Source organism: Haliotis rufescens, unplaced genomic scaffold, assembly GCF_023055435.1.
Source record: "Haliotis rufescens isolate VD_foot unplaced genomic scaffold, xgHalRufe1.0.p SCAF_55, whole genome shotgun sequence".
NCBI lineage: Eukaryota > Metazoa > Mollusca > Gastropoda > Lepetellida > Haliotidae > Haliotis > Haliotis rufescens.
In genome coordinates, this window is record NW_025964279.1 from 1,726,445 (window position 1) to 1,748,206 (window position 21,762).

At 39.9% G+C, this 21,762-nt stretch overlaps 1 protein-coding gene across 2 annotated transcripts in view; it reads right to left on the bottom strand.

The window, feature by feature from the left end:
• Positions 1–21,762, bottom strand: part of LOC124144913 (orexin receptor type 2-like) — a 140,584-nt gene that overhangs the window by 80,530 nt on the left and 38,292 nt on the right. The window contains exon 2 of one of the 2 annotated variants that reach the window (XM_046514530.2): positions 11,218–11,315. The gene's annotated coding sequence lies outside the window, so the exon portion shown is untranslated. Of the gene's footprint in view, positions 1–11,217; positions 11,319–21,762 lie in introns of both variants that reach the window. The other variant, XM_046514531.2, reaches the window with a different exon arrangement.

Genomic DNA, 21,762 nt, shown 5'->3' on the forward strand with positions numbered 1-21,762 from the left:
CGTGCTCGTGGGTTTCATCGAAGTGGTAAACGTCTGAGACCTGCGTCACTTCGGGCTTTCCTCCCACATTAAGCTGACACGCCGTGATATAACTGGAATACTGTTAAAAGCGGCGTTAAACCCAACTCACTCACTCACACAACTTTAGCGTACAATCGAGTATGCCCTTTCTATGGAGATTTCAGAGAGCGTCATACGACTCTTGCACAAAGGGTAACATCAGTCAAGGCCTCAGCTTTCAAAAAGTTTGATCGCATCGGAGGACATTTCCAAATGTGACTTTTCAGTCACAAAAATACCCGAAGCAATTCCCTATTTTGATTTGTACCAAACGTTTCCGTGCTTTTCTAAGTGAACATTTGTCTTGCCTTTGCGTGAGTTTGTGACGTGTGTCACCGATGGGGCAGCTCACCAATATGCTCACCTTTTCGAGAACACCAAGTATCACTATTTGATGGCTATTCATAAAAACGTGCTTATTATATGTTTTTTGATCTGTATGTGTTTAATCGCTATCAAAGATGATGATTACCAAAGAGTGACCGTGTTCAACATAACGCCGCATTATTATTCCTCTTCATCCTCAGAGATGGTGAAATCACTCACATCTCTATCACAAACATTTGCTGTTTAAGAATTTGGTTCATCTGATAAATCAATGGCTGTAGTGAGTGAGTATGGTTTAACGCCGCTTTTAGCAATATTCCTGCAATATCACGGCGGGGGACACCAGAAAAAGGGATTCACAAGTTGAACCCATGTCGGGAATCGAACCCGGGTCTTCAGCGTGACGAGCGAACGCTTTAACCACTAGGCTACCCGACAGCACCTTAATGGCCGTAACAAGTATTCATTTTATTTCGTGATTTACTTCAAACCCTTAAATAAAACTAAGATGACCAGCTTCGTTAAATCGTTTGATTGGTTATGCAGAAATAATTACTTTGAGATTTGAGAATAAGATTGCAAGTTTTGCAAAATTTATGAGTAATACATTTGCAGGTCCATTAATCTTCCATGAATTATGGTGCAATATTCACGACAAATGACTACCACGTTTGTAGAAATTAACATAACATTTTACGTATGGCTACTTTAACGGTTTCCACAAGACATATTGCACAATAAAATAAATATGTTCTATGAAGATACTGTCACTTAAAGATATGGAAACAGATTTATACCTCTTTAAGCCTGGTGATTTAGCTATGATGGGCGACGAGTTAATGAAATTCATTGTGGAGTTGTGGTATTGAATTATATTTCGTTCATAAATCAGTTCATGAATTATTTCGGGCGAATTCTTAAGTTATATCTGAGAGTTTCCATCAAGGTGTTAATGACAACTGTGTCAATGCACCCCCCCCCCCCCCCCCCCCCCCCCCCCCCCCCCCCGCCCCCCAAAACACACACACACACACACACACACACCTTCTTATATGATATTACAATGGCAGGAGGCATGCTGACATGCAGAGTCTAGGAAAGATTGATATAAGCAGGTGCGTGGGATCCCTGATCTCATACTCATTACTCTTCCGAAGGGGCGGTCGGGTAGCCTAGTGGTAAAAGCGTTCGCTCGTCACGCCGAAGACCCGGGTTCGATTCCCGACATGGGTACAATGTGTGAAGCTCATTTCTGGTGTCCCCCGCCGTGATATTGCTGGAATATTGCTAAAAGCGGCGTAAAACCATACTCCCTCACTTATATGATATATTTCTTATGATCATGGAAAGGGTTTTGTCTCTTTTTAGTAATAATCACAGATTTTGTACATGATGTCATCATACTATTTTTACGCTGTGTGTTGGGGCATTCTCACAACTGTAGCACGAAGGGGCACTCAAACAATAACAAGTAGTCAGCACAAGCTGTACATATATTGTATTGACAATGCAACCACGGTGTTGGCTGAAGATTAATCGGCTAGCTACACTTATTTGAAAAGAGATACTTTTCAAACAATATCATCCCATCCATGCACAAACGACAGCTGTTCCCTAACACAGACATATCGGTAATTACACGTCAAGATCAATAAGAGGCTTCATGAAGTTTCATTTAACAGCCGTTTGTTTGCAGCAACTGAAGGGTGAATATTCATTGACCGGGAATCAAATCAATGATCACGTTGAACGTTGTCACTAAGTGTCTCGTGTTACACAGGACAAATTCAATCCATATCTTTCCGACCTCTCGAATTACATTGTTTCATAAAACATACTCTTAACTTAGTAAGTAAGGAGAAGAATTTATGGATGAACAACTTCTTTATTGCAATTAAGAGCGACGTTTCGGTGTACGTTCTAACACCTATCAAGCAAGCGATATACAGTTACTTACTTACTTTGGAGATTTAACGTGCGCTTTCCGACTGATGCGCCATTTTATGTGTTTCCGAAAGGGGCGAAAGTGGTGTGTGCAACCCAAGAGGGGGCTTTAGGGGTTGCTTATATAGAATTTGGGAATTTTGAGATTTGGAATAGATGCCGATGGGATTGGGGAGGAGAACTGAGGGAGCTGGGTATGGTGGATGTTTGTTTGTTTATGTAATTTTGATTTGGTAGATTATATTGTTTTTAGATGCGTTTTATTAGTTCCGTTTTGATTAAGAATACGCCTAAGGCCTTGAAGTTTTCTAGTTTATTTTGTGGGTTTAGTATTGCTTCTAGAGTGAGAGCCTTGTTTAGATTGAGGGTGGTTTGTAATGTGATATACAGAGTGTGGTTGACAAATATATATACAGGCAGGAGGCAATGTTTATACAGTAGAGTAGATATCAGATGTAGTTATACTGGAGTGGAGAGGCCTGTTGTGTACACACAAGAGTAATAACGACAATCATCGGTGAAGTCAGTGACATAAACAAAGAATGAAGCCAGTAATATAAACAACAACAGGATTATGGCTGATTTTGGGTCTTTGGTGAGTTGATGGTACGCTGGGGGTATGTACATCAACATCGGATATCTACTCTATTGTATAAACATTGCCTCATACCTGTATATATTCTTGTCAACCATATCAATTATATCACTTGCTTGATAACGTACCGGTCTCTCTTAATTGTTATAAAGACGCTGTTCATCCATAAATTCTTATCCTTACTTAGCACTCCAGCTTCTAAATGCCTATCAAAGAAGTTAACTTATTTAGGTTGGACTTTAATACGAATAGTTGCTTTCCGATACCAGACAAGCAAGCTTTCATTCCATTTTCTATCAAAGTTTGGAAAGAGTGATTTTTCTTACCATGGTAATTGTGATAAAGTTTCATAGTGCGTCCACACAATGTACCTTTTCGTGAATTATTGCCCTAATTGTTTTGTTTGGCAGCTGACCTCAGCCTGATGTTAAACCGTTATGATAATGATAAACATGGTGTCCAAACGCGACCACATTACCTTATTAATACCGTTCTTTTAACGTCTTCGAGATTACAAAGGGTCTTCCATCACTTACCATTAAGCTAGAACATTACCTTTACCACATTCTGAAACGAATTTGCTTAAACGAGCATTTCTATGCTACGCTTTATGATCGCGATAGCAATATCGGATTCGACACCCGGAAGTCTATTGTCATAGCACGATGAAAACTCCCCGGTCAATACTGCTATTAATGGAGACTCGTGTCTCATCATAATCACCCGTTAAATCTCGATTACACTGTGGCTATACTTTCTGAAGTACATCTTTGTAGGCTTGCCTATTTTCGTCATGTTCCAGCATGACATTGTCATGTTGGCATGTGGTCTCGCCACTGTAACAGTGTCTTTGAATGACTTTCAGTAATGTATGGTAATATTCTCTATAACAATCAGGTCATGTTTCATTACATTTCTTTGTTTCCTAGCGTGGCGTTCCGTGAATACGATAAAGCTTCGAGGTTCGGGTATTATTGAATATGTATAACGTGTTTAAGTTCATGCCTTGTAAATGACAGAACACATGCACGGTTCATGCATGTCTGTGGGTGATGGTCTTGTAAATTCCATCGCACAGGCTCGGATTCAATTGTCTGGAATAACGAGCGTTTTATAATACTACAACATCTTGAATGTAGTATATTGATTCTTTTCAACCATATACGTCTGGACTAACACACTTGTTCACCAAATTTAATTTGCAGCTGAGTAAAACTGGCTTTGTCGCCGGGATTCGCTGTGCATAGTTGTGTCCCTTAGACATGACAGAATCCTATGATCGTAAGTTCGAATGCTGCGATCGACCTTTTTCTTTGTAAGCGCCAAACGTCTTGGTTATACATTAATTTGGGCTATCTTGAAAACAGGAATGACTTCAACTTTCATCGGTCCAACTCCATGAGCAATATTCCAGCAGCTCCTTTTGGGACAACATTTCACAACTTGTGAGGTACTTTCCACGAAATTTCAGAGAGCGGCATACGACTCTTGTTCAAAAGTTCTTTGATCACGGTTACACCAGTCAAGACGTCAGCAAAGCTTTCAAAAGGATTTGTGGTAGACATGTGGAGGATATTTCCAGACTTGACGTATCAATGACCAAAATGATGACCATAGCAAGTCCCCAACGTAGATTTCGTATGATTAGTATGGAAAGAGTTTTGTCGATTTTATTTCGCCCCACATTAATCTAACACGCCGTGTTATACATGTCATTGATATGGCCGGTGTACAAAACGGCGTCAGCCAAACTCACTCATCCACACACTGAATCGAATGGTGGAGTCCTTGATAAACGCTGTGTCTAATCTTGTAGTAAGTGCCTATGCCTGCCATTTTCAGTGTCAGCAGGATCAAGGATGAAAATATTGATATCATCAGCTACACTTCATGTAAACCCTTTGGGATAAGATTTTATTTGATCAATGAAATGATCTTAACCTGACTGATCCTTCAGTTTATTCACCACGAGGGCTTAGATCCCAATAATCGTCCAAACGTGCTTCATAGAACGAAATTAAAGAAACACATTGCTACGTGGGTTTCACACACGTCAAAAATATCCAGATGACGTCAGTGCTCTTTTTGTAAAGACGAATGTGTAATGCACATATGATAAGTCCATGGTCATACTATTTACAGCATAACACAATAAACATAAAATGTATTTGTCCATAAATGATAAGTTACTTCCTCAAGTTGTTTGTTTAAAAATAAATAAATACGGAAACTCCTCACCTCAGCAGTAACTCTTATACATACAAACGAACACTATATTGGGTGAGTGAGTGAGTATGGATTTACGCCGCTTTTTGCAATATTCCAGCAATATCACGGCGGGGGACACCAGAAATGGGCTTCACACATTGTACCCATGTCGGGAATCGAATCCGGGTTTTCGGCGTGACGGGCGAACGCTTAAACCACTAGGCTACCCGACCGCCCCAACACTATATTGGAACTTTATGTGATGATTTGTCGACGTTTGTGTAAAACACTCCGGATTTGACGAGCTCCAAAGCACCTTTCAGAATGTAAACACATAATTTCGGATATTACGAACTGATTTTGAATGATCGGGCTAAGTTTTACTTTCATGTGTTGTCTGGGGCAGGGAGGGAAGGACTTCTGTAAAAAGTGATCCAGATATCACGGCGTGTCAGAATAATGAGAGGAGTGAGTGAGTGAGTTCTGGCATCTATTCTCAAACATGATGCAAGCTCAAGTCAGTTGCCATTTCAACTCGAACAATAACGTCAAGAAAGCTGTGGAGCATCTTTGGACAGCCAGAAGGACTTCTGAGAAACTGGGATAAAATCCCTCCAACATACCAAATATATACTCGAGGGTCCTGGTTCCTGTATCGAATGTTTTTCACAGTCGGATATAGCAAAGCGCCAAGTTTCAAGCACACTGATATCCTCAAAACTTGAAATACACTCTCAATGTCGATTTCCATTGTGTTTTCTTCCCAACATCTGTCGCCACACAAATGGTGTACATGTAGTAACCGAAACGATGTCCTTTTCCCAAAATATCCACACGACAATGATTCAAAAAGTAGTTATTTTCTAAGTATAAACTTCCGCGGTGATGTGGCCACCAAATCGATTCTTTCAAGCAGAGGTAGTTATTGTGATTTGTAATGATTATCTCATATATGTAATAATGTAGTTTCCACTAAAACAGCAAAGAATTTAATAAATTGAAGGATGAGATCTTCAAACTGACTTTTTGTTATTGCTAAAGTCTCGTAATTTTGACATGTCTACAAAATATATGGCATACTGCTGATCGACGAGGACATTAACGCATGTATTGTACTTATTTGCTCACTGTCTTCACTATATTGGACATTATTCGCGTTCTGCTTGATTTACACCACATCATCCCTCGTGAATCTGTTCAATTAAAAAAATTTTTTTTTGTCATAAATTACTCCTTTCTGCAACGTCCATCACTGTACTTTGAAATATACTTTCTGCCACAACCAAATCACAACCAAACGGACACAAAGAAAATCAAAGATATTGAATTGGATATTACCTTTGCACTTTCCATTTCTAGAAAAATAGGGTTTTCTTAAACTAAATATGTTTGCTAATGTGTTCCATTTCGGAGCCATCATTCCTGAAAATTTACAAAAGACAAATATACTAATCATACAGTTTTTCACCTGACGTCAGTGAACTCCTCTTCTGAATATTAAAGATTTGGTGGGAAAATTGCAGCTGTATCATAGAAAGACATTAAGTTTCAAGTTTCATTCCATCATTTCATTCGCATTGAGCATATCAAAACTGCAAACGCTGCCAAACCTTTTTATGGTCTTTCGAAATGTTTGCACTTAATCCGTGGACTTAAACGTGACTGGGGGACGTCTTTTTTACTTGTGGGACGAATGCTAAAACGTGTCCTGGACACCATATTGCTTGCCTGTCACCACCTGGTTGAAATACTGCTGATATGGGACTATGAATTGTACCTCACTATTGTTTGGCGAGAAGTGGCTGGGTTGATAGAGTGGTCGGTATCAAGGAGGTATTACAGGCAGCTGTCACACAGCTGGAATATTGCTAACTGTGGTGTTAAACTATAGCTGCAGGATACGTGCGCATTTTCGCGAACACCTGGTTCCATCACTAGTTGATAGTGATTCATAAACACATGTTTATGATTAGACGGATTCGTACCATGGATCCTGCTTCCATCAGATATTCTTTTTTGATTATTGAACAGGTTTTGTCGCTTTTAGTCAGAAGACTTGAAACTTTTTGGAATGAAAGATTTTGCTGTTCTCTTCTTTCACGGTTAGTGTATCAATAAAGGATGCATCTGTTGTACATATAAACGCTATCGTAAGCACATATTTTAAGAGGATAACGCACTGACCGTTCAGTGTTATTTTTGACATGATAGGAATATTTCTTCTTTTGGAAATTCAAGTTGAAAGGACACATGCCTATCTATATTCTGAGGCTATTTGTTAAAATGTTTCTTATGAAAGTAGACAATGCAAAATGACGAATAGTTAGTTAATTTCCCTTCTAATAAATACTTGTACGCATGATATTTTCAATCATAATTGTAGGATTGCTTCTTTGTCAACCGCCTTTTGTGCCCATGTTCGGCAGCTCGACTTCTGAGAGTTTGTAGGGATTCGGCCCTGCCCCACACTGAAGCACGTGTGGTGTCTCCTTTGACAGGTGACTTTGTTCTAAATATGCCTCTGTTTATTAAGTAGTTAATGGGTACCCGGTAGGATGAGATGTATTGGGTAATGGTAGGGTGAAAATGTTAACCTTACAGGGTCTCACAATCAGTTTTGGTTGAATACCCCACAGGGATCTAGGAATAAAAAAACACGTTTGCACACTGATCGAAAGGTTTCACGCTTTTATCAGTAAACACGGAATTGTCCCGTTCCACCTCCCCTCAGATATTTGTCAACTAATTCACAAATAGCGTTGTAAGTACACGTACTCAACTCCCGTCCAATGTTATTAGTATCTTAACACTACTTTAACACACATGTAGCTCCTACCTACACCCCACTTTCACTGGATGAATGCTGCACTCAAATTGATTTTCGTGCTTGTTCCCTTTTTGTTTGAGATTTAAAAGTGTTTTTCGCCTTGGGACGGGTCTTCTTGGATGCCATAGCAATAGTAGAACAGAAAGTTTCAATTGATACATTATCGCGCACCTTTTGATGTTCAGTTCTATTATGTTTCAGTGCTGACTTGTTGGCCATGTTACGATAATGAAGACTATTCTTCTGGAAGAGTCGAGTTCCTGTGTTCAAAAACTGCACAATGGTATGAGTCAAAATAGTGAATTGCATCAGACATATTTTTTGGACTCTGATACGTCAATTTTGGAAATGTTCGCCATGTGTCCTCTTTTAGGTTTATCTTAGGCCTTGAAGATCGTAATCCTGATCAAATAACCTTTTTAGCAAGAGTCCTATGACCCCCTTCGAGTGAATGAGTGAGTTGGGTTTAACGCCGCTTTTAACAATATTCCAGTTGTATCACGGCGTGTCAGCTTAATGTGGGAGGAAAGCCCGAAGTGATGCAGGTCTCAGACGTTTACCACTTCGATGAAACCCACGAGCACGGGTATGGTGCTGACAAACCTAGAAACATCATCGGGGCGAACCGGGATTCGAACCCACAATCATAGGTTTCTGGCGTGCCCAAGGGACGCAACTCTGCCCAGCGAATCGCGGCGCCTTAGACGACTGGGCCACCCGTGCCCCTTGACGCCCTTCGAAATCGTCGAAGGAGGAGCATGCTCGTATCTCAAAAGTTTTAAAATGTAGTCACCAATGGCTGGATTTGCTTGAGAGACTGTGTTTAACTCACTCAGTTTATAGGTTATCTAGAACATAGTCAGAAAGAGTGACAGAGAGATATGCCTTGAAGGAAAAATGTACTTTTATTAAATACCTTTTTGAAGGTTCAAGATAAGCGAGTTAAAAAATGCACTTGGAACACAACCACCTCCATGTTTGTGGTGGAGAGAGCGTCTGCCCGGAGAGCGGAAGGTGGATGGTTCGCAATATCACGGTGAAGGACACGCATTGTGTTCACGTTGGGTATCAAACCAACTTATTCGGCGTGACGAGCGAATATTTACTGTCTACGATGTATGGGACGGCTATATTTTGTGGACATGCTTACCCTTTTCGCTACTACCTTGTGTCATGACTGCTTTCGGTGAGCCATATATTTGGTTTCCACCGCTAGTTTGCCTTTTTCGCCCAGTGAAATCTGTTTCGGAGGATAATCGAGGCAGATTATTCTCAGGCTTTTGTATTTTATATTTCCTCTTACCCTGTGTGATAACCTTTCTTTTTATCCATGCCGAGTTCTTTCTTACCATGTCGGCAATCATCCAAGTGTGGATTAAGGAACAATAGTGCACATGCATGTATGTGATTTGGACAATGAACTAGATTTCTTCTTCCGTCGTAACAAGTGATCCATTCGTAACATTTTCATCAATGTTTTGTTTTTTTACGCCCTATGGAATCTGTTTCAGGAGATATTCGAGACTGATTATTCTGTAGCGTTGACGTATTGAATTTACGTTCAATGCATAATACGTTTCGAATCTACATATTATGACCATATCTTTCTCCTCCAGGAAGCCTGTTATCCCGTGATCACGATGCGCGCTGTAGTTTCTCCCATTCTGACTTCAGTCAGTGTACAAGCACAAGCATCTACTTTCTTGATTACACAGAAGTCCTTAAGCTAGTTGGCATCGATTCCTATGTAAGGTGAGTGCATCATGTGAGAGAATTGGTAGTACAATTAAGAAAACCAGATTACATTTTCAGCACACAGATGCAATAAATCAGGACACATTTTGCTGATAATGTTACTTTGGAAAAGGGACAGAAGGTCGGAAGCAAAATGTACTGCCTCCGCGTGTTTACAGCTCTGTTTACAAGTACTTCAATCACACTCATGAAAAGTATTCTTTTACGCAAAGAGTATATTGATCGAAGCGGAGGTTGGTAGCAACAGGAGTTTTCAAGGATGGTGGTATATAGATTATATATATAAATACCACTTGTCAATAACTTTAATGATAGAGTAAGCATTTAGCTTAAGATTTGGACACAAAATAGATCGTCTTTTGGGGAAGTAGGTAAAATTAAACAGAATCAACAAAGGCGGCAGTGAGCTTACAATTCCGAATGTGAAGTATAATACAATGCTATTGCGGACAGGTTTTAAAAAGGTTTAATGTAGGCAAGGTTTAGGGTATGGAACAATAAGAATGAAGGATGAAGGAAGGTCACTTTTGCAATGGAGCTCGAGCGGGCCCTTCACAAACGGCTTGAGTGTCGAGTTTGAGTAAAAGAACCAACACACAATTATGTTTTGGCTTTAAGAGATACGTTTAATCAATATATTTTGTATCATAGACTTCCATTGTGACGTATTTGGGACACGTTTTAACATCAAGCCTATGTTATGGTTTCATTGACTTCTATTGTGGCGGACCGCTTCCGTGGTCTAATGGTAGAGCGCCTGCCCGGAGAGGGGAAGGTCGGGGGTTCTAAAAAGGTCAGTCATTTGTCGCGTGCTTTACGGAAGAAGTAGGTTTTCAATAGTGTCTTGAACTGTGATTAATATGAGACTGTCCTGACTGACAGTGAAACATTGTTCCCGAGGTGAGGGGCTGCAACTGAGAAGGCCTTATCACCCATTGTTGAGTTGCTTAAAGGAAATGGAAATTCCACAGAACAGGGAGGACGACCTGGTTTATGCACATTGATTAGACTATTCACGTGTAATTACAGGTATTGTCGCCATGGATGCATTTATGCATATAACAAGAAACTAAATTTTGAATTTATGATGCATACTGATCGTAAGAAATAAGAGAACAGATACAAAAAGTTGCATCTCTTTGACATGGCATCCATTGTATTCTAGGACTGACTGTTTTCAAATGAAGTGAACCAAACCGTATTTCACCTTGTCCTTAATGTTCCTCCAAGGAATGTTATAAATTCAGATCTTAATGTTATGTTTCATTTGGTGCCCTTATCAATTGAAAGTAAAAGAGCATCAAGATTTTCCCCGATAGGTTAATATTATCTCAGGAGATTTACGCTTCTTTACGTCTTAATCGGCCAAACCGTCAGCGAGAAAACCGAAAATAAATGGATTTTCTGTTTATCACTTCAAACAAACGATTTCAATTTCTCTACTTTTTATTGGGTTTGTTTGGAAGATACTTCTCAAAAGAAATGTTCAACCATTACTCACCGAAGAAGCGAAGCTGCTCGAATCAACGGATCATTTGCTTCAGGAGAGTTGACATCTTCTCGTCTGCTGCTGCCCTTCCAGTCGGACAACGGTGTCGTCTGCTGGCAAAAAGAAACGGGAATTAAGAAGGTTCATCCATATCTGCCTGTTATCAGTCAAGGGCATATGACTATATCATTTATTTCTTCGACGCCAGTATTTGACAGGCTACCACGGATGCGAATAAACACCTACCATAGACCACAGGTGTCAATATTTACACGTCTGGCTCTGTTGCCGAGCCACAACAAATTGACAGGCAATGTAAAAAGCAGCTTTCTTTACCGAGCAGTGGTTTCGTCATTCGATGAAAAACACTATCATCGAGTAGGGGGGCAGCTGCCTATCAACACATTAAGTTAGACTCTGGCGAGTACTTTGAGACTAAATAAGAGACTTATGTTATTATCCCTCTCAACTTTTTTTCCAATATGTTTCTTTCCCAGTTACATTAGAGTTACCTAAAAAAGACACATTTCTTTCTGCAATTACTGGCATATCCTCGACGGGCCGTTATGGTAAACCCTGCGAGTGTTGAAAAACGATCTATACGTTGGCGTTAAACAATTGGAAGAAGAAAAATGCTGGGGCAAGGTGATGACTTAGAAGTCCCAAGGCGTCAGTAAACTTCCAACAGAGCTTGCCTACTGGCTGTTTCGGAATAATACCTACAGACACTGATCACATACATATTTCAACACATGTCGTTCGCGATCGTAGGTCGTGTCGACCTTCTGGAGACAACTTTGTGAAATGTTCAAGGTAATATCAACACAGTCACAGTCACAGTCACAGTCACGCTGAAAATCCTTTCCCAATTTCTTCATGGTGCCTTCTGGTATTATTTAGGACATGTATTTCATAAGTGGAACAAAATCCTATAATTCCCCTCCTATGCGTCACAAATCCTTTACTTAGTCTGTTTTGTTTTCGAGCCGAAGAGCAATTTTCCTATCTGAGCTGCGAAATCCTTCAAATCCCTGGTGAAATCCCTCCGTTCGACAATGAATAATGTACGGACCGTCTAAGATGGTGGGGACACGGATTAATGTCCAAATTGATTTGGGAATGGTAAGTTAATATACGTCGGAGTTTGAAGTTTTTATTAACTCATGGGAACATTTGTTTTATGACTTAGTGTAGATATAATCGAAGTTTACGCGGTATTGCAACGAGTGTCAAAACACTGTCTTTTTCGATAGACTTTACTTGATATACACGTTCATTTAGACTCCCCGAAACGAATGCATGTTTATTATTCATTTAACGGTATTAAAAACGATACTGCTTTCCCGTCAATGATTGTCCACAGCTGCTGTAGTGAAAACCGTCGCATCCATGGTTATTTGATCCTGAATTATTGTCGACGGTGGATCAAATTGAACAGCATTAAACTAAGTTCGTTATTTATTCACAATTGTTGGAACAATATCCAACCATGTTGGAAAACGATGTTACAATGAAAACCGATACGTGAACATGATATTTCAATTTGAAATCGCTGATAATTCATGTATACAACAAAGTTCTGATTTAAGGAAAACAGTGTGCCAGGAAAAAGTTCGTTTCATCCGATGTTCGATCTGTCGTTTGTCATTCAAGTTTTGGTTTGTTTGTTGTTTAACGCCACAGACATTAATATTTCAGCCATATGACGGCGGTCTGTAAAATAATCGAGTCTGAAAGAGAACCTCCAGTGACTGACACCATGAGCATCGATCTACGAAATTGGGATACGATGACATGCATCAACCAAGTCAGCAAGCCTGACCACCCGATCCAGTTATATTAGTCGCCTCGTATTTTCATTCGAGTGAACAAACTGTTTTACCACACCTACATACGAATGAGTTGACTATGTATGCTAACTGACAAATGAGGATTATATAAATCTACCTGATGAATCCCCCACCACAACACAAATCTGATAAAACATATCGTTATGAGGATATCATATTGACAATTGTCGCGTTCTGATGGACTAATGGACTCAATGATAATACCAACTCCTCGTTTATCACGGGGGCGGTCGGGTAGCCTAGTGGTTAAAGCGTTCGTTCGTCACGCCGAAGACCCGGGTTCGATTCCCGACATGGGTACAATGTGTGAAGCCCATTTCTGGTGTCCCCCGCCGTGATCCTGCTGGAATATTGCTTAAAGCGGCGTAAAACCAACCCTCACTCACTCACTCGTTTATCACGTGAGAAAATACCCATCCTGCTGAAACATCCTACCAGATGTCTTGTTGCGAAATTACAAGGAAATCATGTTGACAATTGTCGCGTTGTGATGGACTAATGGAATCAATGATAAAACCAACTCCTCGTTTATCACGTGAGAAAATACCCAACCTGCTGAAACATCCTACCAGATGTCACTCTCGTGATTAATCCTCGTAACTAGAATTCATAATCCCGATTAAAGGATTCATGGTTATTGCAATTCGTCATCTGTAACATCTCTGCAAAAGCGGGTAACTTTAATAGTTTTGGGGAACATGTCAATTCTGCTGCAAGATATATCTGAATGTGCAGTGTGCCATTTGTACTTAATGAAAACGTAGACATTGTTAATGTGTCCCTCAGGGCCACTAAATGATTAATGACATATCCAATCCCTCAGATACGAGGTATTAGATTCTCTCGGTGAAAATAGGAGCAATAGACTTGAACCTTGACCTATAAGTTGGTGAATGTATTTCGAAGCAATGACTGGTAGAACTCCGTCACGGAACCGAACTAAACAACGCATTATTAGTATCAGTTCCCCGTCGTTTGTAATTAGGTCAGATAATGTGGAAATAATAAACATTAACCTTTCCGCTCAGCTGTGCATGGTCGGATAGCATCAGTACTAGTTAATTCAGTACGCTTTTCAATTCCATCAACCTTCTCGTTTCACCCTGCTTCCACACATAATATTGCTACAGCGTTACAGTGTCATCACTGAGAGTCAGTGATCAATTCATAGATACTGGTATCGCACTCACATCATCACTATTTTGCCTCTTTTTTTTTTTTTTTTTTAGCTCTGTGGAGTTTGTTTCGGCAGATATTCGAGACTGATTTTTGTCTGGCGTTGCCGTTTCGAATTTCCGGAACTATTGAATTAGACGATCGAATTATCGATTTTTTTTGGTGAGGGTTAGACCAGAAGAAAACTATCAGAAAGCGTTGACACCAGAACAGGCAGCAGTAATGTTATCGGTATTATGTTGTACCATGTTGTCATTTGTTGACGATCAAGCAATAAAAGCGCGATTATAACAAGGACATTATATTTTAAGAAGAGTGAGTGAGTTGGGTTTACGCCGCTTTTAACAGTATTCCACGGCGTGTCATATTAATGTGGGAGGAAAGCCCGAAGTGATGCATGTCTCAGACGTTTACCACTTCGGTGAAACCTACGAGCACGGGTATGGTGCTGACAAACCTAGAAACATAATCGGGGCGAACCGGGATTCGAACCCACAATCATAGTTTTCTGGCTTGCCCAAGGGACGCAACTCTGCACACCGAATCGCGGCGCCTTAGACGATGCGGCCACCCGTGCCCCCTTATTATAAGAAGAACTAGCTTAATATAAATCATGTATTAAAGTAAGACAAGTCAAGTCAGGGTCAAGTCTCAGATTCTAATTTACATTCATAAAACATTCCCAAGGCTACATTGATCACTTGATGTAAAATAATCATACAACATAAACGTCATGCAATAAACATAAAGCAATTGTTTCAGAGCAGTGAATGCACCCGAAGCAACTAATGACGTTTGTATTTACAGTGTGTCAATAACGCCTTTGATTTCAAATTGAATCCCCAATCATTTATTCATGATAACAGCCGAAAAGATAAATATTCACAACATGGAGGGACGGCATCCTTGTTGACATTGTATGCCACAGCTGTGACAATGACAGTCATGTTCTACATGTTACAAGTACACTGTATATGCATATGAATGTATTCTGTATGTATGAGACATCTGTCACCAACGGATGACTCGCAACTATTGTATACTGTCCATGGAACTATAGTCCTTTCACCATTACTGTCCACAATGACACACACACACACACACACACACACACACACACACACACACACACACACACACACACACACACACACACACACACACACACACACACACACACACACACACACACACACACACACACACTTTATTGCACCATAATTTGTAGTCATACGCCATGGCACCTGTGGACGTTTTATAAGCCATATCCGATGATATATCAAGTAATGTAATTTCCGCGCAGAATGTATCGTGTAAGGCAATCAGGTACCTAAAGGTTGAACCGTCTTGGCATTATGCTACATGAAACGCAGTTCCGATCAATTTGATATACAGAAATTGAGAATGACAAATCTTTGCGAACTGTCAGGGCATTGACAAACAGATGTCAGAAATGGTATTCGTAAATATATATTTACACGCCCTTGCGTACACCGTGACAGTATGCATCAGCGACGTCTGAATGATGACTAAACGCCGTTACAATTACAATATATATGTCGTACAGCTGTATCGAAGTGATTGTATCTCAGCATTGCTTTCCCTTGTAGATTTCCAGCATTATGTAATCTTACATATGACATAATATCCTCTTTTAAGATCCCAACATTTTCTTTGGTTATAGAATCCCATCACTGTCTCTTCTTGTAGAATCCTATAATTATCTTCTCTTGTATAATTTCTGTATAATCTCCTGTTGTAGAATCACAAAACTGTCAACTTTTGCAGAATTCCAGCATCATCTCCTCTTGTAGTATTATCCCCTGTTGTAGAATCCCAGCATATCTCCTGTTGTAGAATCCCAGCTTATCTCCTGTTGTAGAATCCCAGGATATCCTCTCTTAAGGAATCACAGCATATATCCTGTTGTATAAAATCAGTATTCTCTCCTCTTGTGGTATTCCAGCATATCTCCTGTTGTAGAATCCCAGCATTGTCCCTTCTTGTAGAATCTCAGCATTATCTCCTGTTGTAGAATCCCAGCATTGTCCCCTGTTGTAGAATCCCAGTACTTTTTCGTGTTGTAGATTCCGTGCATATCTCCTCTTGTTGTCTCCTGTTGTAGAAAACCCAGTATTGTCATCTCTTGTAGAATCTCACCATTATCTCGCTGTGTTGCATCCCATCAGAGTATCCTCCTGATGTTGTAGAATCTCATCATTAACACCCTTGTAGAATCCCATCATACTTCGTGTTGTAGAATCCCATCATTATTCCCTCTTGTACAATCACGAAATAAAATAAAATATCAATGCTTTTTACAGCCATTGAGGGGCGGTCGGGTAGCCTAGTGGTTAAAGCGTTAGCTCGTCACGCCGAAGACCCGGGTTCGATTCCCGACATGGGTACAATGTGTTAAGCCCATTTGTGGTGTCCCCCACCGTGATATTGCTGGAATATTGCTAAAAGCGGCGTAAAACCAAACTCACTCACCCACTCTTGTACCATTCAATTAATGTTGTTGTCCTGTTGTAGAATCTCAGGGTTATGTCCCTTGAGGAACCCACCATAAACTCCTCCAACAGAATCCCAGTTTTATTTCCTCTTGTGAAATCCCATCACTTTCTCGTGTTTTAGGATTCCAGCATTATCTCATCTTATAGAAATATAACGCCGCGATATAACCGTCATGCTGTTAAAAGCGGCGTTAAAACCCAACTCACTCACTATAAAAATATACCACGTCCATGCCAGAGAATGACCAGTTTCAATTATCTACCGAAAACAGATTCCATTGGGAGTAAAAGGCAAATTAGCGGTGATTGAATTAATCACTGAGAGTCAGTGATGACACCAGGTGTTTGCGAAAAGGGTAAGCTGCCCAACCGGTAGCACTTGCCACTCACACAGTTGCATAAAAAGTAAGTGTTTGTCTGTTCTCTGATGGCGTACAGCAGTACCCCTCCACGCGACGGAGGCCTGTAACCTGTAACTGGATAATCAAGTGATGGACCAGAAAACCCAGAGAAACGAATTCGCATTTACAGATTTTGTTGAAACTAAAAAGATGTGTACAAGAGCAGGTATTCTGCTACTTTTAAGTAAAGATAGACGTTGAAGAAATATGTTCATTTCACAACACAGTCGGTGGCAGTTTTCGTGTCTCGGCCCAAACATTTCTTTTAAACTTAATTGATAAATGCAAATGCCCTAATGATGAAACTCGGGGATTTGATTCTATCAGCAGAGACATCGACCAAGGTCACGACGCGGGAGCGGGGCGGAGGCGGGTCTCTTCCACCAAAATCAAGCTGACACGTCGTGATATAACTGAAATACATAATTATGAAAAACATATCTTACCTACTCACTCACGTATATCTTCCATCACGATACTAACTCCTACGACCACTTTTAAGTGACGCCTCTTTATCCTTAAAACTGAAACCTGAAACCAGACTTAACTGTTTCAGACCCTGTAGTTGTAAAGGTTTGACAGGGTGCGCTAATAAAAATGCAAATCCATTAGCTTTTACCAAGACATCAAAAGCAGCGAAACAGGTTTATCCATTCACACCCCAAAATGATTGACAGCTAACACTATGATGGTTTATTAGAAGCTACTTACTGAAGTTTAATAGCGATTTATTGGTAATTATTGAACCAGAGGTAACACGTGATCAAAGAAATATCTCAACGAAAGGGCGTCCAATCCAATAGGCGGTGATATATTTTCCGTAGTTATCCCTCCCGTGGATGACATTTTACAAGATGACTTATAACTCACTTGCTTCCATTGTTACAGGTGTAACGATGAATAAATAATATTGCAAGGCGATGGCATATTGCTTGAATTGCTTCAGTGGGGAATTATGTTCAAGTTGAGATTAGAATTGATGTTTGTACTGGTAAATATCCCGGTCCATCATGCTTCCTGGTTCATTTGTCAATGTTTACAGCTTTGTTCTGCGAAGATCAGCGGAGATTTTGTTCGATTATTTGGATTCCTCCTGATTCGGATTCGTGTCATACCAAAAGACGTAACAGATGGTGCTTGTTGTAACCCTGCCTGACGCTCGGCATTAAAGGCATACAAGAAGGACTGATCGGCTCGAACTCTACTCTGTCTGAGTGGGGCGTCCACGTTAACCTGCGGCATGGTGTCTCAGAGCGCTAGCACTATCAAGTCGGCATTAATTTGCATATGTATTCACCTTTGACTATTTGTCCATTCGGGCCCGGTGTAGAATAGGTCCTCAGCAACCCATGCTTGCCGTAAAAGGCGACCATGCTTGTCGAAAGAGGCGCCGAACAGGATCGGGTGGTCAGGCTCGCTGGCTTAGTTGATGCATGTAATCGATTCCAATTACGTGGATCGATGCTCATGATGTCAATCACTGGATTGTCTGATCCAGACACGATTATTTACAGACCGCCGTCATATAGCTGGAATATTGCCGAGTGCGGCGTTAAACAACAAACAAACAAACAAACAAACAAAACACAAACAAGTACTTTGATCTCTCTTTCGAGTTTTTTTAATGAATTTTGTTTCACCAAAAAGGTTAAACCAGTCAGTGATTATCTCAGATCATGCAAGTGCCACTGTGACGAGACATGTATATGAACCGTCAGTGGCCAGGAAGATTGACAACTAGTGCCTTTAAGTCAGAAGCAAGAAAAGTTCTACTCACTTCATCAACATCAACACGTATAGGTATGACTTTGTATTAAGTCAGTAAATGGATGAACTCCCCAATGTCTATCCTCTTAATGTATTTATGATTACAAAACGCCTTTGACCAATGACCGTGTCAACGCTTTATAACAAATAAACGCTGGGCAGTAAATTCCTATTATTTCACAAAACAGAAATTCGTCGTTGTTTGACGTTATGGTAATATTTAGATCTTACATTTATGACACCGTATTCGAGTAGTTTACGCTATTGTGTAAAACTCATCAGAACCCTCTAAAAAACAGGTCGCGTAATTGATCGAGTGCTATTTCACAGTCACGCAAGAAAACTATTTATCCGGAACAAGCTGTCTCCGTTTGCTCAAAGTATGACTTTATTTGATAAATAGATTATTTCAATACAATGTATTAGGGATACTTTTGAATATGTTCCGGTCTAAAATACCATAGACTCACAAGACAAATATTTAAGCATTCAAAAAGCCACTGTGACATTGTTTCGTTCTGTGTGTGCGGCGTTAAACAACAAACAAAATTTGTCCATTCCCTATTTGGTTTGGTATGTTTTCAACAAATTTTTTAAAACTATGAATACTATAGTTGTGCTGCCTTAATGTGCTCTAAAATGATCAGTAATAAATGTTCAGTTCATAATGTGACGTGATGTTCAGTTAACACACCTTCAAATTCGGAATATCCATTATGTGCATGCAAGTGAACGGGGTAAAATCGCGGAATCTCTGTCATACAAGTGGCCCTGAGATCAGACATTGTGTTCCATTAATACATCTTTAGATTATGAACGGGTTTAAATCCCGGAATCTCTGTCATACAAGTGGCCCTGAGATCTGACATTGTGTTCAGTTAATACATATTTAGATTACGAACGGGGTAAAATCGCGGAATCTCTATCACGCAAGTGGTCCTGAGATCAGACATTGTTTTCCATTAATACATCTTTAGATTATGAACGGGTTTAAATCCCGGAATCTCTGTCATACAAGTGGCCCTGAGATCTGACATTGTGTTCAGTTAATACATATTTAGATACGAACGGGGTAAAACCGCGGAATCTCTGTCATGCAAGTGGTCCTAAGATCTGACATTGTGTTCAGTTAATACATCTTTAGATTATGAACGGGTTTAAATCCCGGAATCTCTGTCATACAAGTGGCCCTGAGATCAGACATTGTGTTCCATTAATACATCTTTAGATTATGAACGGGTTTAAATCCCGGAATCTCTGTCATACAAGTGGCCCTGAGATCTGACATTGTGTTCAGTTAATACATATTTAGATTACGAACGGGGTAAAATCGCGGAATCTCTATCACGCAAGTGGTCCTGAGATCAGACATTGTTTTCCATTAATACATCTTTAGATTATGAACGGGTTTAAATCCCGGAATCTCTGTCATACAAGTGGCCCTGAGATCTGACATTGTGTTCAGTTAATACATATTTAGATTACGAACGGGGTAAAACCGCGGAATCTCTGTCATGCAAGTGGTCCTAAGATCTGACATTGTGTTCAGTTAATACATCTTTAGATTATGAACGGGTTTAAATCCCGGAATCTCTGTCATACAAGTGGCCCTGAGATCAGACATTGTGTTCCATTAATACATCTTTAGATTATGAACGGGTTTAAATCCCGGAATCTCTGTCATACAAGTGGCCCTGAGATCTGACATTGTGTTCAGTTAATACATATTTAGATTACGAACGGGGTAAAATCGCGGAATCTCTATCACGCAAGTGGTCCTGAGATCAGACATTGTTTTCCATTAATACATCTTTAGATTATGAACGGGTTTAAATCCCGGAATCTCTGTCATACAAGTGGCCCTGAGATCTGACATTGTGTTCAGTTAATACACCTTCAGATTACGAACAGGTGTATATCCCGGAATCTCTTTCGTACAAGTGGCCGACGATGTACTGGGCCTTTAAAAAGATAAGGACGATGTGTTTAACTTAGTAACGTCAACTAGAATGTCTTTGATAATTAATCATTTTAGTCAGTAAATGTTGAAACACGGCAATGTTTATTCAGATCTGTTTTGTACTTTTCAATCTAACAATAACCGTCTCGAGGTTTTGAAAACCTACACGCATTGTATAAACTATGTTTTCGGTTGCTTGTTGTTTTCGATTTTAAGGATAAGCACGAAATTCGTATTTCATGCAAAAACAGTATTACTTTGTCATTACGTTTTAAATTCGATCTTACATTCACGATGGTGTTTTTGAGGACCCTCTAAGATAACAGACCACGTAATTGATTGAGAATATGTCACTTAACAGACACGCTAGAAAAGTATTTATCCGGAACACGCTGTCTCTGTTTGCTCAAAGTATGCTTTTTTCGATAAAAAAAGTTTATTAGAACCCAATTTATTTGAGAAACGTGAAGAATTTTTTCGTGTTTAAAATATCAATGAGAAGATAAAAGGCATTGAAAAAAGCTAATGGTTTGTTTAGTGTTCTTTTCAACAAGCCACCAATGAAAAAACATTTAGTATTTTATCTTGGCCCACACTTTTGAATGTTCAAGCGTTCCAACACCACGTCAAGTTCCTTCGGGTCAGTGCTTGTCCTTTTCGTGGTCATCTGGTGTCATCACTAGTTTTCAGTCATCACTAGTTTTCAGTCATCACTAGTTTTCAGTCATCACTGGTTTCAGTCATCACTAGTTTTCAGTCATCACTGGTTTCAGTCATCACTACTTTTCAGTCATCACTAGTTTTCAGTGGTCCTTTCATAGCAACTGTTTTGCGTTTTGTGCCCAGTGCAAAATGTTTCGGCAGATGGAGACGGCGTTCAGGTTTCA